Source organism: Corvus hawaiiensis, chromosome 3 (assembly GCF_020740725.1).
Source record: "Corvus hawaiiensis isolate bCorHaw1 chromosome 3, bCorHaw1.pri.cur, whole genome shotgun sequence".
Lineage (NCBI taxonomy): Eukaryota > Metazoa > Chordata > Aves > Passeriformes > Corvidae > Corvus > Corvus hawaiiensis.
The window spans coordinates 82,378,844-82,394,933 of record NC_063215.1 but is presented as its reverse complement, the minus strand read 5'-3'; the positions used below and the strand labels follow the sequence as shown (position 1 = coordinate 82,394,933).

General features: G+C 40.9%; 1 long non-coding RNA gene across 1 annotated transcript in view; it reads right to left on the bottom strand.

The window, feature by feature from the left end:
* LOC125323548 overlaps positions 1–15,622 on the bottom strand; it is a 38,788-nt gene extending 23,166 nt beyond the window's left edge. Inside the window, exon 1 of the long non-coding RNA XR_007202554.1 lies at positions 15,524–15,622. This is a non-coding gene — a long non-coding RNA (uncharacterized LOC125323548). The remainder of the gene's footprint in view (positions 1–15,523) is intronic.
* Positions 15,623–16,090: the final 468 nt, after the last annotated feature.

The following is a 16,090-nucleotide window of genomic DNA, read 5'->3' as shown; positions in this document are numbered from 1 at the left end:
TTATTCAGAATTCCCCCTGCTCCATGCTTTTGCTATCTTGTATTGCCTGGGACTAGACTGGTGGTTATGATGTAGAAAAATGAACTGTGAAAAATGACCAAGAGCAGAAATGTGGAAAATGACAAGTAAGTAATTAGCACAGTTTAGCCCACTGATCTGAATTTGTTTTTATTATTTATCTGCTGACATTTTTGTACAGCATTGGAAAATTCCTTCTTCCATCCAGGTGGACTACTGAATACCCATGCCATCTGCTTAAATGTCTAATTTGCAGTATGTCATCTATATGACCTTCAGTTTTCAAATCATTTTATAACCCATCAATCTGTGCATCTGGCACAATACCCTCTGTGTACCTGATAACTGGTTAACACATTTTAACCTCTCTCATGGCAAACAACAAATATTTTCTATGCTCATCACAGCTTTGTTCCTTCCCGTTCCTTTGCTATTGCATGAGGGCAACATAATGAATTTGTCAGGATCAGAGTCATTTTCATCTGACATTTTTCAAGAATCCATTTGCTCACAGCACTCAGATTTTTTTATATATTTTGGCTGGTCTTACCTGTCCTGCAGACTCTGTGAAAAAATACCAATTCTGCATTTTTAAAAAGGAAAAACTGTTCAACTCAACACAGAGACTGAGACTACAAAGACCATGTAAGACAAAATACTGTGGACTGAGAGCATTATTCATGCAGGTGCTCACCACGTGGTATTCTTCATAAAAATAGTATCCGGTGCTGTCGTCACTAGAATTGTCCAGAAGAACAAACAAAGCCAAACAGCTTGCTACGTGCTCCAGATGGGGTTAAGTGAATGTCTGTCCCTTAAAGCATTTTCTGAAAAGTTTATATGTCATGTCCTTCAGCTGCCTGGCCATCAGTGATTTTTCAAATGCATTCACCGTTTCCTTCCTTGCTCCCAGCCAGTCAGATCCTGCTGATGCGGCAATACCAGGAATGTGACTTATGTTAGAAGGGAAAATGCTCACCCAGCACATGTTCAGCATGTGTCACAGGGAAGACACAAGCCCGAACAGATAGCAAGAGCCAAAAGATGCCTCCTAGTTCTGATCTCTGACAGAGTGAAGCACTGGAGCTCTTAGAAAAGCTTTTGTGCTGAAAGAAGTAGATCGTCAGGGCAATGCAGGGCAGTTTGATGAGAAAAGGTTTGCATCCAGCAGCACAAGGCAGCAGAAATGGAGGGAAATTAAGCTTACTATCTTCTGTGGGGGCAGTAAGAAAATTGTCTATATCTTATGGTGTAACCTAGGACACTGGAAAAAGGTGTTAATACTCTTTTTGTTTAAACTGGAAAGCATGGCTCATATTTCCAGTGGTCCTGCTAGGTTTTGGCATGAAACAGGTAAAGACAGTCAGTGTGAATGTGCCCTAGAGATGCCAAAATGAATATTGATAGGTCAAACATAGGTGTGCTTCCTCATCAAAAGAAAGAAGGATAACACTGAAGACCATTTCCCTGCAAATCAAGATGACAGCTGGTAACTGACATCAGAGCATTTCTTCTGTCACCTCTGATGCCTTGGTTAAATCTTGCTAAGTCTGCTGAGACTAAAGTAAACATTTTCTAGTCTCAGCCAGATGTTGGCAAACAGGACTCGACATTGTGAGTGAGACTGGCCAGGAGTTTTCTGGCTAGTTCCTTTACTGGAAAATATGAATTTGGAAAAACTGACACTTTAGTCCAAAGAACGTTTCTAAGTTAAGAGATAGAGAGAGGCGTTTGCCCCCGCAGTGATAATGAGGATAGTAAGAAGGATATCTTATCCTTGCTTTGTCTTACTCAGATCACAGACTTTGGTCTGGGTCTGCTTGGTGAGAGCCTGGTCCTTGACTGCAGACACAGGGGTCAGTCTGCCATCAGCACCTCATGGGTTCCTACTTGATACCTGTGCAACTGTTGATGACAACAGTTGATGTGAGAGACAGATTTTCTATAAATTAATGCACATACTCTGGATGAAAGAAAAGAGCTGAGCTTTTTCCCTCCAACCTGCTGGAATTACACCTATCTCTAATTCGTGGTCGAAGTGTGACTTTCTAGAAGAAAGTATTCAGTTTCATCCAGTCATAAGAAAGGAGGGATGCTGAAATCTGAGCAGAGTTTGAGCACAGCCCTCACCACATGTGACTCACCGTGCTGGTCAGTGCCAGCCAGCTGAAACCCACCAGTGGTAACCTCGCTCATCCCTTCTGCATTTGACTGGTGTAACGCCCACCTTTTATGAAATATCCTCTCTGTTCTCTTCTTAAGCCTTGAAGATTTTAGCAACCTGCTGTCATCTATGAAACCAAGATCAAAGGCAAAAAAATGCCTGTCTAATCTTGAATGTAATCCTCCTTACATGCATTTGTTCCTGAGCTGTAGGTCGGTGCCAGCAGCCTTTATATCCCCGTCTTTGAGCTCAGGGATTAAGACACTGGGGTCACTCATTAAGACACTGGGGTCACTCACACTGTTGCCACCATGGATCTGACTATTTTCCAGCTGTCCAGTTTTTGCTACTATTCATGGTGTGTAGTACATAAAGACATGAGCAGAGTTTGTGAATAGTCCCACAGCATATGACAAAGCTATCAGAAACTGGCCTGGCATCACACTTGTCATACTGCTTTTCAAAATGAGAGTTCCTGTCATTAAACAGCCACTGACCCCTTGGCAGCAGGACCAGACAGGTGGGACACTGCAAACAGCTTCCCCTGTAAATGCCAACACATTGTCCTTATCTGACACTGTACAGCTCCAGGTGATAAAATCTGTTTGACAAAAGTGGAAGCTGGGAAGCCTGCATCATCAGACCTGTAGGAAGCTGGAAAAGTAAATAAATGCATCACTTTATTTCCCTCTTTTTTTTCTTCCAGATGGATCTTTTTTTAGCTTTCATTCATGCTGTATTTCTCGCACCTGCGTGCATCTGTTGTCAGTAAGGCAGAGCATTCAGCACAGACCACAGATCTTTCCTTGTGTGCATCCTCTCAGAGCCTGGCCAGGCTCTTCCTTCCTTGATGGGGATTTAACATAACCCTTTTAATATTCCCAAGATTTTCTTGGGTTTAAATATTCCAAATATTATGTAGTTCTAATTATTCCAGTAAGACTGCAAAATCTCAAGTGCTTTTGTTCCCTGAAAAGCTGGCAAGGGATGTGTAAGTTGTCTGTGCTTTTGTTTCACTTACTACACAATTTGTTTTCTCTGTCTCTCCCACTTGACAGTGCAGAACCAAAATCTGCAAACTTCTCTCTAAACCACCCTGTGCCAAATCTTCCAGGAAGTGATCTGTAGTACCGAGTCCCATAAGGAGCGGTTGTTCCCACTGCAACTGACAACAGCACAAGAAAAGATGACTAAAAGCTATGCAGCTCCTATATTCTTTACATCTATGTGGCTAAAACCTATTTAGGAAACAAATTTCAAAATTTCTGTTGTGATTTTTAATTTCATCTACAATTGCATTTTTTGCGTATAGGAATTATTTTATCCACTGCCTTAAAGAAAAAATTTACCATTTTTATCTAAGGTTACAATGAATTCAACACATTGATGCTACCTAGATATAGTGCATTTAGGATAATAATTCTAACTTTAAAAAGCAATCTTTTTCTTAAGCTTTTAAAAAGAAAGAGTTGATTAAAGTGTTTATCTCTTAGCTAAGTAACATTAGTCATTGTTCATTGTGAGAAACATAGCCACATATTTACTGTAATACAGATTTCTGTTGATTAATTATGAAAAACAGTACTGCTTTTTCTTCCCTGGAGTTAAGAGAAAGACTCCTGTTTAAAAGAAGGACTCTTGAGAAAACAAATTTCATTTCAAAGGTCATTAGCAAAAAGAAGCCTTTGTTTTAATCTTAATGGAATCATTCTCCTAGGATGACACAAATATCCATAAAGCACCATGATTTCATTTGGGTTTTAAAAAAACAAAAACAACTTTATTTTCCCTTGACACAAAACAAGATTAGCTGGGGTGGTTCTTTTCTGCATTGAGTAATACAATAATGGCTAGGTTGTTTTTCTCTGGCCATCGCACGAGCATGCAGGGAGCAGGGATGAAAACATAAAGTATTTCCTCTGCAGAGCCGCTGAAGAGCAGGAGGCGTTGTGCCTGGAGCACAGCCTCCTCCTCCCACAGCTCCCGGGGCTCGCTTCAGCATCACACGTGCCTGCCGGGCACAGCTGGCTCCCAGAGCCACGCAGATTCACCCCTGCACATTTGCAGTCATGGCCAGGGAGGGAGCGAAGAGGAGGTTGGGCTGGGGTCTCGTATTCTCTCGACCAGCCCACAGACCCCACCTGGTCGCAGCACGCAGAAGATGAAGCTGCAGCTTCCTCCGTGGAGCGGGGTGGGATTGCCCTGCGGTTTGCAGCTGTGGGGGAAGCTGTCCTTCCCCCAGCCAGAAACCGCCAGGGGCTCTGTTTACATCACTGCAGCTGTGAGGTCCTCAAATGCAGCCCAGCTGTTAAAAGCCAAAATGAGCTCCAAACAGTGTGAACCAAACTGTCCTCCTACATCTGCCTCTTCAATCCCATCCAATAAAATGTCCACTGGTAACAAAATAGAATGAGGCTGTAAGATGCAGAGCACATGCAATTGTTGGTAGAAATATCCTACTGTGCCTCCATGGAAAAGGAGCTATCCCAGCCCCTGCCAAGGCCCTGGAGAGGACCCCTCACCTTCACAGAGGGTAAAGTGACCAAATTTGAAAATATTTGCCTGGTTTTTAACAACTCTTATCTGGGAAAAATCTCCAAAAATAATTAGGCTAAGATAAGTAACTGAGTTTACTTAATTTGTTTACAAACCTCTTCTGTTAATAAAGAAAAAAAAATAGGGAAAGGTAATAGGGGTTTCTTCAAACAAATACTGTAAGGTCTTCAGACTTGAAAATGTGTTCATTTATCAGAGGGCAAGCCCTTCGAAAATACTGGAAACGCCCAAGTGCTGAAAAAAATATACTGTACCATGTTAGTCAATTATCTATAAAAGCAAGGGGCCCAATCGAAAAATATTGCCAAGCTGGAGAGGATCAAAATTTGCTCATACCCTATGGCATGAATCTGAGAATCTGGCTGTACCTAATAAAAATTTCCTCCTTGATGCATATTGCCCTATGAAAATTTGTGATTGCTAAGTTCAGGGGGATTTTTCTTTCTTTGAAAGCATCTACAGTGAAAAAAAGACACCATCAAAAAATCTTTTAGAGCACAGAAAGAAAGAGATTATTGTGTTTGTAGCAGATATCTGCTGGAAATTCTGCTCCAGGTATCATAACCTGAATGTGTTGTGAAATAAAACTACTCAGAAAGTTCAACAAATAGAGCAAATTGTTTTCTTCATGGTTCATTGTGAGCTTAGGTACCTTATACTTCCTCAAGGAAGAGCTAGTGCTGCATTTGAGAAACATGTCATGCTCCAGATTTATTTGCATATACAAGAAGAGTACTTTGCAGCACGGTTTGATAAGCAGTTTATAAATAGCAAATGTTACTGATAAAAAGAACAGGGAGGGTATTTTTCAAGACAAAGGTTTTCTTTGGGAACAACTGAAAGGAGGGCATGTAGGAAGCCTTGTACCTCCTGAAGCCCTCCTGGAAGTAAGTAGCACTCTAAACAAAGGCATTATCAAAGGAGTCCTGAGCATCTCAGGAAATTAGCTGTGCTACCTTAACCACATTTGTATTCAAATCTGTATTAACATGGGCATCAGATCCGTGCCACACTTTCATGATTTTGAGGCCCTAGCACAGACGTGTGACAGTCATTTGCATTGTATGCTTTGAAAAATACTGCTCAATATAATAAATCTATTTTCAGAATGTGCAAGAAAGGAAGGCTTCATTTCTAAATAAAGAAACTATTTTCAGGAAATGCAGAGTTTCTGTCAAGTTGTTAGAAAATAATTTTAATAAAGCATTTGCAAAATATTAGAAAATATAAATAATGCATTAATTATTATTTCATAATAACAATAAAGGTATTTGCTTTTAATACAGACTTTTCCCCTTCAAAAGGGCATTTTTTTACCAGTGAACAGCTGATGTTTTGATCAGCAGGAATAAGAGGAAAAAAAGTTGTGAGTAAATGTTTTTAAATGGACAACTAGATAAATATGCAAATAATCTATGCAACATTCATTTCCTATTATTTCCTAAGTAAAAAAATACAGAACTGTTCCATCAGATTCTTCAAAATAAAGTCCTGAAGGGTTGTTGAAAAATGACCCATCTATTCCTACATCTGCTTAATTAATGCAAATGAACGTGTCAAATATCCACCCTGGTAATGGATTAAGAAATTATCTACAAGCGGCTTTGGAAAGCTGTAGGCAAACAGAATTTCTCAGTATCACTATGCAGAACATCCTGCCCTACATCAAGGCATAGCTTAAAAAGTTGAGGTAAAGCAAGCGGGTTACAAAAATATGTACAGCTTTAAATTTTCCTGTAGCAGACCAAAGCAGCATTACCATAATAGTTACATCTATCATGTCTTCTGTCACATACTTTCTGGCTCTCCCGCTCCAGTTTTGCCAATCTCAAATGCATATTTCTCTCTTTTTTGCTGGTGTATCTATAAAGCTTCAGGCGAATTTCCCTCACTGATCCCCTTGCACGCGCTCCCTGAATTAAGCCAGAAAGATGCTTCTTATCTCCTTCAAATTCCTCCTCATGGCATACATATCCTGTGATGCTGACAGGGAATAAAAACCTGTAGCTGCTAGGAGCCTAGGAATCACCTAGGAGCCACTTTGAAAAGTGCCTTTATGAAACAATGTTAGTTGGCAAAGACATGTATGATTATGTTGCTCATGCCCAAATTGTTTCCTTCACTTAACTGTTGTATCCTGGCCTCTGCTGATGAAGGAAAACAAACAGCATAATTTTTACAGATAAGGAGAGCAGAAGGTGAAGGAAACATGGCAGATGGGCTTTCATAAGAAGAACATTGACCTAGAGCAAATAAAACATTATCATTGAAGGAAGTCACTCTTTCACAAATACAGAGAGATTGCATGGGACATTTTTCTGCAAAATATTTAGCCATTGGACATGCAGTTTTAAAACAGCTAAAAGCCTTTTCAAAATTCAAGTCTGGTTGCACAGAGAAGAAAATGAAAAAAAAGGACTTGATGAAGCAATTAGTTTCAGCATTTACCATATGAGAAGCTTCCATTGTGGGTGTTAAATTCAGAAAAGGGTTGGGAAGATCAATGCATCTGGTTCTGTTATATTGTCACCTCTTAGGAATATGAAGAGACAGTAACTGATGTCCAGACATCTCTGGTGCCCAGATTTTGAGATGTTCTTCCAAGGAAACCAGCTGAGGCATGCAAGATACCAAGTCCTGAAGGGATGGGGTCAACAGTTGAAGACCACAGCCCTCTATTTAACACTCCTCTGAGGTGCTTCCTTGTTCCTCAAGGATCCTGGTCAGTAACGTGGCCCCAGCACTCCATAGGGCCTTTTCACAGAGAATCAGCTCAAGATATTCTGGCATTTCTAACAAATTTGTAGATGCGTGGGGCCTTTGGTGCGAACCTTCCTCTTTTTTACCAGAATAGAGGACAGGCTGCAAGAGCTCTGACCCCTCTCTAAGGGCAAGTCTTTTTTGTACTGCCCTCCTGTCTCTCCTCTCCATCATCTGGCCTTCTTTCTAATCTGCTATTACAGATTTAAAAGATTAAAAGGATGAACTTTGACCATAGCAGCCAGAGGGCCTTTAGATATGACTTGAAAAGCAGGATGGTCTCTGTCCAGCAGAGTGCCACTGAACAGGAGACGAGGCAGTCTTCAGAAGGGAATGGGACAGATTCTTTCTCTGCTTGTTTCACTGGCTGGGTAAATGCTGGCTCTCCTTTGCATTTTCAAGAGGTGTTGAAACAGAGGAGCAGATCGTAATTAGCATGATTGTTTCTCCCAGCCATTATGGACAGGGACATCTCTGCCTCTGGGACATCTCTGCCACTGGGACTTCGACTAGGAGAATCCTGCAGTTTCTCAGGAGTTTCTTACGTGCTGTAAGAAGCAGCCTAATTTAAAAACTCAGTTAGGAGAGAGCACTCTGCAAATGGGATACAAAAGTTCTTCCTGGATGGGGGAAGGTCACATTATTCTTCCGGCCCACAGGCTGCCTCACCCTTCCCTGTCCTGTGACAGAATGCAAACAGGAGGGACGGGAAGAGCCTGTGTCTGGGTATGAAAACTTGAGACATGAGGCATCAGAAAACTGCAGAGAAGTGCCACAATCAGGAAGAAAACATTCCAGCTAACTGAGGAGGGGGAGAAGATGCAACACTCCCTACAAGACCCGGAGGTTTTATCTCAGGAAAACTACCTAAAAGAGTATTGGTCCCTTGCTTGGTTGCAGAAGAGACATTTGAGCTGTGTAAGCCTTGAGGAAGGATTTATACCATGAAGCCCAGTTTACAGATGTACTAAAATGAGGCAAGAAAGTCTGTTTTGGACACATCTGTTGTACCTTCTACTGATTAGCTTTTTGTGTTCCCCTGATGAACATCATGGCTTCTCTGCAGTTTCTTCTTAGATATACAACTGTATAACTGATCATAAATGTCTGTAGTGCCACTTCACTGTACAAATACACAATAGGAGGCTACAAGCCTGACACCTGAAAGTTCATTCAATTCCAGGTCTGATATTTAGGCATCATATTATGTGTACATATTTTGGATCTCGCTCCATGATCTTGTACATGTACTGCTTTTTGGTTCCCCAGAAAATCAGTAACCTTGTCAATATTTAAATATCAGGTTAGTCTGGTGTGAACTGGTCTTTGGTGGGTTTTGTTGAATTCTGTCCTCTGTTCTTTTCACCTCTATTTTTCATTATCATTTATTTCAAAATTCTTTCCTCCTCCACTGAGTGCTCCTTAAGTTTTTTTTATGGCAGGCTACTAAATGATCCATTAGCCTGAGAAGCTAGCTATTCATCTGTGGTTCCATACTTTTATACTCACAAGACTGGGTAGGCTACGGCTTAAATGTATGTAGTTAAAATACAGGAAATTCAGCACACCTACTTTCTTAATTTCTACTGAGTGAGACTAACAAACTGGCTTTTACTGGCAAATTTCAAATCCTGTACTTGTTTTCTGGTGCTGCTCTTACACAGAGAAATCACAGGGTATGTTGAGAGAACAGAAGAAACCCCAGGACTGTCCTCTAAGACTCTCCTGTGCCAAATTCTTTGTTCTTGCCTGTGGTGTGTGCCCAGACTTCGTATTGCATCCTCTCCCTCAGCCTTGGCTCCATCATCCTTCACTCAGCTCTTGGCCTCTGATCTGTGTGCAGAAACCAGTGCCCTACAGTAAGAGCCTCAGCCTCACCTAGGGCTGGGGCGTGCACAGACTCCATCTCTCACTCTCACCCACCTGCTTCCAGGACCAGGTGTCTCTGCTACTGCTGCAAACGGAAGTACAGAGCAGCTCCACAGATGGCTCCTCCTTGATGCTACAGGGTCTGAGAAAGGGCCTGAGATTGAAGGTTCCAAGGCTGAGTTTCCAGCTGCTCAGTTAGGACATCCCAGAGAGCTCAGGGACACATCCTCTGCTCCTTCAGTGCCTACAGGAGCAGATGTGCTATTTCAGAGATATTTCAGAATTATGGAAAAAATTCCTACTGCCAGCTGATTTTCTTCTCTCTTCTAATGCCTTCTGCTGCCACTCCTGATTCCTAGGAGCCATTTTCTTTCTCTTTCTGGGTAAAAAAATACTTTTGAATTTGAGCTACTCTTAGTCAATTTGAACCTTTGTCCTATATTGAATGTACTACTGAACAGGTACTACTGTACTACAGTACCACCTGTACTACTTTTTTGAAGCCCAGCACTTGAAGGTTAAATAATTTTCTCAATATGTTTTAACACTTTTCTTTAGAAGGCTTATGTCACCCTTATATTTGGTGGTTTTTACTTTGTCCTGTGCTTTCTGATCTGTATGAACCGACTTCTTTGCTGATGTGTCCCTGTAATAACCTTTTGTTTACTGGGCGCTCACTCCTACCATCATTCAGAAGCTGTTGTTGACTCAAATAGCTTTGGGACTCTTTTCTTACAATTTTCTCCCTCTGCTTGTTTGGCAAATTCCTTCTAGGTTTTATAATTTTGATTAGAGGAGACTTCAAGCCTCCTCCACATTCAAACCCCTGAACACTTCAGTCCAGTTGACTTTACAAACCACTTCCTTCAATTTCACAAACTTTGCCCTCCTGAAATGACTCTATTTATTTTAATCTTAACTTCTGCTCATACAATGCAAGGTAATTTTCTACAATCAACCCCCTTAGAAGGTCCTTAAGCCTACACAAAATTTAGTCTGAAATAAGTAAGTGCAAATTCTCTTTTCCCTTTTGTGATTGTGACAGAGAAAATGAACAGTGTTTAAGGACTCTGCACTTTTATCATCATAATGAAGCAATAAGATCTGTAAATACAGTTTTCATTTATCATGAGCCTTAAATTTGTACACGTTTCATCTGGAAAACTTTTGTTTTGCAAGTGAACTGAAATAACATATTCTGAAGGTAAAATCTTGGCTTTATGGGAATAAACAAGGAACTGAATTTAGTAATGTTAGGACTTTGCCCAAGAGTTGTGAAAGTGCTATCAAGTGTGGAAGCTTTCAGCCCGCTCTTAGAGAAGCTGGCTGTGCATCACACCCTATGTGTCAGGAAAAACAGGCTGATAAAAGGCATCTGGGAGTGGACTCATTATTTTTCACTTTTGCATGTACTCCGTGTATTTTTGCAGAAGTTCTAGGTAATTGTTAGGAGTCCAATGTGGCAAGAAAATGTTGACCTAAAAGTGAAATGTGAGGCTTAAAACACAGGCCCCAACTAAATCATAGATGTTATAGTAATGTGCACTGGGGCTCAGACATTATCTTCACGAGGGGATACAGTTTTTTTCTTTTAGCTTAGTCTGTGTTTGCTTTATTAGTCTTGTAACTAAAGATGGATAAAAAATTCTAAAAAGAATTCATTTGAATTTTCCTTCCTCATGTGAAAACCACGGGCATAGACTACCCTAATTTGTAGCTTCATGATACTCAGTATTCAAGAAGCATTCAGGTGTCTAGGCTGCACTCTGAATGTCCTTGCAAGTCCTAGAAATTCGGTGCAACTGTTTACTCCACAAAATATTCCAGGCATTCATTACCTTGTTTTGCACAAGAGTTTCCGTAGTTTACCCAGAGAAGAGAACTGTTATAGCATGCCACAAGCAACAGACAGAAAAATCCCAGTAACCGATAGGCATGAGGCCATCTTCCCTCTAAGACATCTATGTATTTGGGGGATGGTGAGAACGGGTGTGAGGCAGGGGTGCAGGGAGCCACTGTCCAAGTTGACACAGGTAATTCCAAGATAGTTTAAATATCCTTACAACATGCTTCAGTCCAACCCTGGTGGGTGGGATGTCACAGAAAGGACCGAGGAGGTGTCAGATCCTGTCTGTGTGGCAGCACAGAGTAGAGAGCAAGGCAAACCATCCCACCACAGGCAGCTTCCTGGGTACCAGTCACACAGCCCCTTGCAGGTGTCTGCACCATGTTGATGGTGTCCTTGCATCAAACATTCAAGACTTAGGAGCATTAAATACCATTAAAAATATTAAGTTCCCATTCTTCAGTAAGATGCTTTTTGCAATGCAAAATTGTTTTTAACAGTGTTACTGTCCTTAGGCATTTCAGATTCTGTGTACAATTACAAGTCAGATTTAAAAACTGGACTTGAACTCACGGTTTGCTTAGGTTCCTGTGAAATTTTCCCCAGAAGAAATTATCTTAGTGTGGGAATTATGTGAGAAATGCCTACAAATCCTTATTACTTGGCCCAAGGAGCAAGTTCTTAATATATTCACCAGTTTTATTTGAAGCACTCATACTATGTTTTTATTTTATTTCCTCGGTTCAGAGAGATGAGCACAGGGTCTGAGACGCCTGAAGGAGCAGGCCTGCACTCAGCTCAGCAGGTTTTCACATCCCAGGCATTCCCTTCCACCCATCCACTCTATACCATGAAGCCTGTTCTTCTTTGCTACCTGTCTTCCATCTGAGAACAAATATACATAAGATAGGAAACATGAGCAGGAGGAACAAATCAGAGGGGACCACATATTGTAATGAACATACATCTTTTCTTCTTCTCTAGTATTTGCTAGAGAATAGATATCAGGTTTCTGACTGACCAACCCAATTGCAGCAGGCTTTATAGAAAAATGACGTTTTAAAAAGCCTTTTAAATCCAGGTTTCTCATGATCGCTCCTGGCAAAGAATTAATCAGTTCAACATGTGAGGGGGTGTTTTGGTCACTGTTGAGTTGATGTCTGAACTGCATGCAGACAAAACAGTCTGTTTTTCTTTCAAAGAAAAAGCTCTGTTGTTTCGTGAAGGACTACAATTCATATTTTTTCCTGAAAGGATAAAAATAATATCTATATTTATATTTTTGTTCTGTGAGCATATTTTTTTTACTTGGGTGGTAAGCTACTAACATTGTACTGAATAAATTGTGGCCTTTCATAAACCTGCCCTCAAAAACATAGTAGCTTAAGCCAGCTATCAATGTTGTCAATAATTATGTTTTACAATTTCATGGTTGTCATGTAAGAATTCAGATAAGTAAAACAAGAATGACTAACTGCTATGGCAAAATGTTACAGACACTTACAAATAATCAGTCATTGTAATGAATTACACCCTTGTATTACAGCTAATTATTAATGCTTGCTTAACTGTGGGGGGAAGGAGGTGGTAGTTATTTGATTACTGATTATAATTTTCTAGTTACAGCTGAGAGACAAATAGTTTTCTTCCATTTCCAAATAGCAGCTAATGGGCTAAAATATGTCTGGGCAAATCTCCTGTATCTTTACACAGTTTTGCAATAGGAGCCCAGCACAGGGTAAAAGCCAGGGTTCAGGGTGGGACACTGTTCTTTCTCACCATGCAAATGCATGTTTTTCTGAATGCATTTCTCTTTCTCTCCTCTCTTATACCACTTGCAGCACTCATATGTTATGAGGTGGTTTCTCCAGGGAATGAAACTCATGGAGAAAGAGTGAATGTCTTTTAGCCAGTGGCAGTCAAGAAGATTCACAACAAGACTGTGCAAAAGCTATTTGTGGCCACTGCCTGTAACACAGGGAGCACAGGTGTTGGCAACACCTCTGTGAAGGGTGGCCCAGAGCAATGGACCAAAGACAGAGATGTGTGCTCCAGGGGAGAACTGTTGTTGGGTTAAGGAGAATTTTAGAGAGGCAGGTCTCCAATTCACCCTTTAATTTTACATCAAAAGTAATGTCTGCTAATGACTGCTAATCTCTTGCCTCCTCATACATTGGTTAAGAGGTTAACTTCCAAATAAACCTCCAGGTAAATTCAGCATGGCACTACTCTTTCCATTTCAATTTTTAACAAACACCTTGTTCTACTATCAAAACCCTCAGTTATTTTTTCTTCTTAACACACTATCCAAACATATCCAGTGCCATTTTGTTCATGTGTATGCACCACATTGCTTTGCCACATCAGCTTGTCATCCTTACATTTCATTCTTTTTGTCAGATTCCAGCTTCATTATCTTTTCATAGACCATCATTTCACCTCTGTCACACACAATGTTACTCTTTATTTAAAGCAACCCTGGCTTGAAGACATTTAGAGGAATTGTCTCTGCCACTTCCACTAATGCACTGGTGAAATTCATACAGTCCTTTTAGTCCTCAGAGGTATTAATTTTTATAAGGCTTTTTGTCTCCTCAGAGTGTGGGAAACCCTTTTGTCATTAAGTAGCTGAACAATACATGAAACATAACCTTGTAACTGTTCATGCAATTATTCGTTGCCACCCTGTGTCACTCTGGACATTCACTAGGGCAGCTGAAAGACCTCAAACACAACCACTATATGGTATATATCATTATTTTTATATCTAATCCTCAGCTGTACCACCGAGGATTCCAACAAATCAACACATATTCGAGTCAGTGAAATCAGGACCTTCCTGTGTAAAATTTTTACTCCTCCATTTCAAAAAATAATAATTAAAACTACTGTACAAAGACTTCCACTTACTTTGTGGAAATCAACATAAACCTAAATAATGGTCTAACCTGATGCAGTGAACAGCAAACTCCCACAGCAGAGGGGTAAGTCCATGGGATGCTCTTTGGCCACTGTGCAGGGCCAGTAGCTCTGGCAGAGAAGAGGGGCCAGCAGCCAAGGGAGAACTCTTTCATCTCCCTTGTAAGAAATATTGGAGCCTTTACATCTGAGTGCTCAGTGACCACTCTCCTGTCCGCTTCAGAGATAACTGAGGTGTGAACAGGAATTATTTGCTCCATTTTGGAATGTGATTGAATTACAACTAGAACCAATGTCAGTTGTGTAGATTTCTGAATTATCAAATTCCTTCAGTAGATAAGCAGACTCCCTTTCTTAGCTCTTTGACACTCTTTTGGTGATTTTAGTGTCTTTATTAAATTACAGGACCAATTTCCATCTAAGAGATGTTCAGACGTAAGCTAAAGAACAACTTACTGGATTGAAAAAAAACAGAGGCTAATTTAATGGTGGTATTATCAATCAAATGATTAGCTGCCATCTCTTGCTTTACCTTGAGCATCAGAGTCCTAGAAACTAAAATTGTAATAATAATAAATAGAAAGCCCAAGAACAATCTCAGTGCTAAGGAAATGTGGCAAACTTTGAACAGAGCCAGAAGGAAAGGAAGATAAAAAGTGTGAATTAATCTTAGCCAGAGAGAAACTTAGAAACTCTAAAAATACTGCCTGCTGTCTTTTCCCATATACCTTCAGCAGTGGGCAGCTACCAATGAGTCAGTCTGTGTTTGTGAATACGTGTAAAGATAGCTGATATCCCAAGGCATCAGAAATAGCTGCCACCAAACACAGAAGTAGTCCAGAGGATCCAGTAGAGACCCTGGCAATAACAGATAACAGTGATGGGAAGGGGAAAGGCTGCAATTCACCTGTATTTTCACACATTCCCGACCATTTTTCTCAAGAATATGACCGTCATCCCTCAACTATTAAACCTTCAGGCTATGCAGCTGTATACACCGAAAACTGACTACAGCAGCTGCAATTCATCTTTACCCTTCAGCAAGTACTTCTAGACTAAGAGGTAGCTTTTAACAGGCTGATACTGAAATCCATGTGGCATTTGAAAGTGCTTAAGTATTAATGGGTGTGTGGGGCTGAAATGTTACCAGGTGGGCTTCCCAAGGGGCCTCCTACAAAACCGAGCTCAACAACTGGCAACCAGCTTCTCGCTTATAGTCGTCTTCTTCTGAGGGATGTATCTGAGTGAAATTAAACTCTCAGGACATGCCACCTGTAATGCTTACAGAACCAAGAAAGCATTAGGAAAACATGTAGAAAATGAACACATCATCTCATTTGCCTCAACTGGTCTCCATCTGCAGCTGAGCAACGGGAGCATACTCTACCCACCTTCTCATCCAGATCCACCTCACACACTGGAAGGGGCCCTGTGCAAAAGCCTGGGCACCTGGAGCTTTGGTGGATTGCAGAGTTTCAGTAGAATATCTGTCCATGACGGCGTTCCTGTCAAACAAGAGGAGAAGACAAAAGGCTAGGAGTTTTCGCAGCACTTTGAGCCAAAGGAGAGACACTAACTAGGGCTTGACTCCAACCTAATGCGAGGCTGAGCCCATTGGAGGCAGGCCTCTGTCAAAAGGGTGGAGGTTTTCTTCAGTTCTGAGTTTTGCCCACAGTTTATGCTGCAGCCTGGCCATCTGCGAAGCATCAGATTATAGTTGTCTGTGAGTCTCCTCATCTGACAGGAAGGTGTGAAAGAGGATTTTGAAAAAAATATGCAGTGGAATTTCTGTTATTTATGACTTTTTCCTATCAAAAGTCAAGGGGTTTTATATGTATTTAGTGAATTGATTTTTTTTCCTGCCTTCCTATCCCTTCACTTTTTAATCTGCTCAATGGAAATGCTGAGAGGGAGCCGATGGCCTGTGGGGAAAGCGGGTAAAATCAGAAACACATTCA